This window comes from Puma concolor, chromosome C1 (assembly GCF_028749965.1).
Source record: "Puma concolor isolate L17-30 chromosome C1, mPumCon1.1.hap2, whole genome shotgun sequence".
Classification (NCBI taxonomy): domain Eukaryota; kingdom Metazoa; phylum Chordata; class Mammalia; order Carnivora; family Felidae; genus Puma; species Puma concolor.
The window spans coordinates 13,414,209-13,420,132 of NC_141674.1; the positions used below are offsets into that span (position 1 = coordinate 13,414,209).

At 53.5% G+C, this 5,924-nt stretch overlaps 1 long non-coding RNA gene across 1 annotated transcript; it reads left to right on the plus strand.

Moving 5' to 3' along the window:
• Positions 1-555: 555 nt before the first annotated feature.
• Positions 556-4,788, plus strand: LOC147577809 (uncharacterized). Its single transcript, XR_015254138.1, has 2 exons — positions 556-922; positions 4,232-4,788. It is a non-coding gene; the product is annotated as an uncharacterized LOC147577809 (long non-coding RNA).
• Positions 4,789-5,924: the final 1,136 nt, after the last annotated feature.

Here is a 5,924-nt window from a genome sequence, read left to right on the forward strand (position 1 = left end):
TTTCTATATTCTCTTACTTCTTTCTGCAATAATGCTGCGAAGGAGGTACCATTATTCTGCCCACTTTACAGAGGCAGAAGCTGAGGCCCTAGGAGGTGAAGTGATTTGTCCAAGGCACACAGCTGGCAAGCAGCAAAGTCGGGGTTTGAACCCAGGCAGTCAGGACTCAGAGGCTTTGGGCTCACCTGCCGTGCCACACCAACGGTAGGCGTGAGATCCCTGACATACGGCAGATGCTCTGTCCACACCCGTTAGTGGGGTAATCATCATTAACTTTCCAAAAAAAAGTCTAATGTTTATTTATTTTTGAGAGAGACAGAGACAGAGCATGAGTGGGGGAGGGGCAGGGAGAGAGGGAGACACAGAATCGGAAGCAGACCCCAGGCTCTGAGCAGTCAGCACAGAGCCCGACGCGGGGCTCGAACCCACGAACTGCGAGATCATGTCGTGAGCGGAAGTCAGATGCTTAACCGACTGAGCCACCCAGGTGCCCCTATCATTGTTAATCTTTAATCCTTTCCTTCCTTGGCTAAAGGACCTTCTGAACTGGGACATTTCCTCCAGGACTATGCCTTGGGGCTTTGGATCAAAACTGCGAAGGGAAAGCCGCTCACCTACCTCTCTGTTGAAGCACATCAAAGCCTGAATCAGAGACAGTCCTGCTGTCCTTCTGACCCTCTTGCCCTGAAGCAAGTATAGGTTAACGCCCCTCATTGTGCTGGGGACATTTCAGGCTGTGGGGAGACACAGGGAAGGAAGCCGGCGTGGAAAAACGACAGGTGATCCTGGCATGCGTAGCCTCACCCTGGCGCCCTGAGCACCTACCGAGGGGACAGCAGGGGCAGCGTGGGGAAGTCGCCATCAAAGAGAACTGGGATCAAATCTGGGCTCTCCATTGGGCCAGCTGTGTGACCTTGGACAGGTGAGCTGACCTCTCTGGGCTGCTTCATCCCCAGTAAAATGGGGATTGATGTCCACCTTGCAAGGCTGCAACGCAGCCTGGCACTTAACACGCGCTCCATAAACAATAGCTGTCATAACGTATTACTTTATTTAGGCAAGCCACTGTTTCTGAGCCAATTACAGTCAGTTTGTCTCAAACCCAGCTGCTGTTGTGGCCAAAATCTGGCTGGCTGGATTCAATATGCCCAGGGGTTTGAATTCAAAGGCTTCGGGGGAGGGTTGGTTGAGTTTCACTGCTGGTTATTTGCAAAGTGTCTGGAGGCTCCAACTCAGCCCAAGTGGCTGGGTTCTTCCCGGGAGCAGTCTCTGGACGGAAGGGTGCAGGCTGTGTGCAGGAAAGCCGGCTGGTCCTTGCATACCTGCAGAGCAACCAGGTGAAGAGCGGAATTTTTCAGGACAAGGGTCTGTGGCTGCAGATGAAAACCAAGCCTGCCTCAGCCACAGAGGCCGCTAGAATATGCAGAACGGGCAGGTGGGTACTGATGGCCCAGGGCTCTGCTCCAAGCCTGACCCTGCAAAAGAGCCGTCAGTGGCCTACATGCCTACATGCCGTAGAATGTTCCGGTGGGGGTGACTGGGTGTGGAATGCTGCCAGACTCTGTAACCAGTATTGGAATCATCCTCAAGAGGTAGGCAGGGCATCATGGAACACAGCCAGAGAAGGGCCAATCCTCTGCTCCAAGCAGACCCCAACCCCGCCGGGGTGAGCCCCAGCTCCTGGCCATCAGCTGAAAGCAAAGTTGAAGGCCCAGAACGTGGAGAGGGGACGAAGAGGAGAGCGAGGAGGCCAGAGTGCCTGGGGCTTTATCGTGTGGCTGGGCGAGGGAAGAAGCGGCATAGGTTTTCCTTCCACCTCTGCTGTGTGATCTCAGGTACTCTGTTTGCCCTCTCTGGGCCTTTTCTGCCTCGTCAGAGAAAGTGAGAGAGTTGGCCTCACGATAAGCTGCATCAGATGACAAGCAGGTTTTCTCACTGCTGTACCCCCAGCACCTGGCTCAGTGCCCAGCACAGTAGGCCCCCCCGTCAATAATTACTGAATGGAGATGCTCCCCCCACCCCCCCACCCCCGCCCCATTCCTTCTCCATGTACTTTTCCCAAAAGCAAGGTCTTGATTAGAGAATCGTTCTCTGTCGGTACAGAGTGTTCCTGATGCAGGAAACAGGCACTATGTATCTGCTTTTGAAAAGCATTGATCCAGCCTGTTTGGATCCTAATGAGGCAGAGACGGGGAGAGGAGGCTTCGTTCCTACCTCTCTCTCTGAAACTGCTCTCCCGCCGTGGCGGAGCTGACAGCTACAGAAACCCACTACCCAGCCTCAGGCCCCAAAGCCGGGATAGCCAACACCTCCAGGACGGGACAGGTAACAGGACTGAGCGGGGCCAGGCGAGGTCAGGGCGAACTGGGCAGCGTCCTGCCCGCCTATCAGCTCCCATCAATCGCTGCTGAGGAAAACGCAAGCCTAGCACAGCCAGCTCTTACCATTTGTTTAAAGATGAAAGTCTAGTTTTTTGTTTTTTTTTTTTTTTCATGTGAAATCACCTGATTTTTAAGGGTTGACCACGAGTTCAACAATTAAAAAGAAAAAATACTGGCTGAGGCAGAACGTTCTGGACGCTGGATTCAGCCAGGCCCCTGAGTCTAATGGGTCTTGAATAGGAACCTATTGAAAGGGAGAAACTCAGCCCTGGCCCCAGGGGACCTGTCAGCCTGATGGCAGAGACCGAGCTCTGGAAATCCCTCGGTTCTGGTGGAAGCCAAAGAGAGAGACAAGCTGGCCAGATGTTTCCAGCATAGATGTATTTCATGTAGACAAAGACCACAGTCGCTAGGAGCCACAGGATGGAGGGGCAGCCTGGATGAGTTTAGGGTAAACTGGGGCAGTATTTCTCCTACTTTCCTGCAGCCTCTTGCGGGAAAGGCCAGATGAGGGTTGATAGGGGAGGTGGTCCCTGTGACCCACCTGGAGCCCATGCAGAAACCCGGAGATCAGGCAGAGCAAGATGATGGGATGGGGGACAGGAAAACCTGGCAGCTGAGCCTGGTAGAGACACAGCCTTGGAAATTCTGAGCCAGAAGGGCTCCTAGGGATCACTTGGCCCCATGGCTCCAATACACAGATGGGAAAACAGAGGTTTAAGGAGGGGAGAAACCTGCCCAAGGCCATGCAGTGAGCTGGCGACACAGACAGGACAGGAATGAAGTCACAGAAGACCGGGCTAGGGACGACAAGGGGGCCACAGAGAGCACCTATGCGATGGCCACTCAGAATTTACATGGATGAAGAGCCTCCCCCACCCCCTCACCCCACTCCCTTCCTGATCTCTGAGCTGGAGCCAGGTGGAGGGCATCATCTCCAGCCACGGCTGCCCTTTGAATTAACCTTTAGACTGTGCGGATTAATAGTTTCATCCATCTCCTACCCAACAGGCTCCAGAGGTCTGGCTGGGGGGGTGGGGGGGTGGGGGGGTGGGGTGGTGAGTGTGGTCCTGAAGGGGCCGCCTGCCAGAGCTCGGGCCGGGAGGGAAGCTGTGCTGAGCAGCCCCCACGACCAGCCAGGTTCTCCCGGGCCACTAGTTTCATGAGCATTATGTCCCAGACTCTTATCGGCACCCGTGGGAGGCCAGGACTCTAGAGATCCGTTTCACAGATGAGGAAACAGGCACTTGCCCCAGGCCACTCCCAGGATCCGGCAGCTCTGGGATTCTGCACTTCCAAAAAGGGAAACCCCTGCCTGAAGCCTTTCCATGAGCCCTGCCCAGCGCCCCTGCCTCATCTCCCCTCACTCCTGCCCCCACGCTGGCCCCCCACCCTCTCCTCACTCAGGGCCTTTGCACTTGCTGTTTCCTCCTTCTGGAACACTCTCCCACCATCTTCCACGCAGCTGGAGACATTCATGCATCTGCAGGAACTGGAAAAGACAATGGGGGCTGGGTCTGGAGGGGCCTCACGTGCCAGCCGAGCTACCTGGACAAGTGGGAGCCAGCCAAGGACCTCTTCCCTCTGCGTTCATGACGTCCGATCCTGTGTCACAGCCTTTAAAAATGTCTTTCATTGAAGTATAAAATGCACACGCCTTAAGGGAACACTGAATAAGCTGCTCACTGAGCCACATCCACGTAAGGTCCACTCATATCCAGGCACAGGTCATTTCCAGCATCCGGAAGGTTCCCATGTGTCCCTTTCCGGTCAACGCTACCTTCCCAAAGAGGTAACACTACTCCGACTTCCGTCACTGTCAATTACTTTTGCCTTTTCTTGACTTTCAGTGGGATCACAGGGATATGCTGCCTGGGGCGGATCACGTTTTCCAGACAAGGATGCAAAAATCCCTCCCATCCCTCATGCCCTTCTCGCCAGGTGACTTTGACGCTCCTCCCACAGAGCAGTGGGGGTGTGTGCCCCCTTCCCTGGAATCTGGGCGGACCTTTGTGACAGCCTTGATGAACAGAGTACAATGTAAGTGATGCTGAGTGATTTCACAGTCGATCACAGAGGTTCCATGCACTCACCATGCTTTCTGGGGACACCTGCTCCTGGATCCCAGTGAGACAGAAGCAGCCTGAGGAGAGGCTCAAACGCAAAGAATCCAGGGCCTTCCAGCCAGATCCTGAAAGTGGATTCTTGGTCCCCAGCTGAGCCACCTGCTGATGCCCTGCTGAGCACAGACGAGCCACCGCCCCCCTCCGGTCCCCTGCACAACCTGCCTCAGGAGCATCTTGTGAGCAAATCAAATGATTGTTTTGTTTTATGCCACTCAGCTTATAGTGGTTTGTTATATACGAACAGATAACTGAAACGTGATCCATGAAAAGATTTTAAGCAGAACAGTGGTGTGGAAGTAAGTCCCTCGCCCTCGTATACGACGAAAGGCTGAAAACACAAACTGGCTTAAGGAAAAGAAGAAAGAAAAGAAAAAGGATATATCGGTTCTCGTTACTAATACATTCAAAAGGGGTCTTGTATGGGTTTGCTCAGGCTGCTATAACAAAGTACCCCAGGCTGGGGTCGGGGGGAGCTTAAAACACCAGAAATGTGTTGTTTGGCTATTCTGGGGACTGGAAGTCCCAGATCAACGTGCTGGTGAGGTCAGCTCCTTCCGAGGCCATGAGGGAGAATCTGGTCCAGGCCCCTCCCCTTGGCTCGCAGAGGGACATTTCCCCGTGTCTTCATGGATCTTCCCTCTGCGTGTCCCTATCTCCCAACGCCCCCTTTCTGTTAAAGATTTTTTTTATTTTTAAGTAATCTCTACACCCAATGTGGGAGTCGAACTCACAACCCCAAGATCAGGAGTCACACAATCTACCACCTGAGCCCCTCACAATGTGCCTTTTTTTTTTTTTTTTTTTTTTTATATTTTTTTTTTTTTTTTTTAAATTTTTTTTTTTCAACTTTTTATTTTTTATTTTTGGGACAGAGAGAGACAGAGCATGAGCGGGGGAGGGGCAGAGAGAGAGGGAGACACAGAATCGGAAACAGGCTCCAGGCTCTGAGCCATCAGCCCAGAGCCTGACGCGGGGCTCGAACCCACGGACCGCAAGATCGTGACCTGGCTGAAGTCGGACGCTTAACCGACTGCGCCACCCAGGCGCCCCACAATGTGCCTTTTTTATAAAGACCCCAGTCATATGGGATTAAGGATCCACCCCTACTGTAGGACGACCTCAGGTAATTACATCTGCAACAACCCTGCTTCCAAATGAGGTCAGATTCTGAGGTTCTGGGACTTAGGGCTTCAACTGAGGAACGGGGGAGGGACACATTTGAACCCATGACACCTCTGAGCTGTGTTTGCCCATGTTTGGGTCAGTCATCCTCTGGCTCCATGTGGTGGCCTGATGCTCTAGCCTTCAGCTCTGGGTCTTAAGTACCAGCCGGAAAGAGAGTGGCCTCTCTGCACGGACCAGTCCCCTCCCATCTCATTGCCTCCGATTGGTCCCTGGAGCCACACTGAGGCCACTA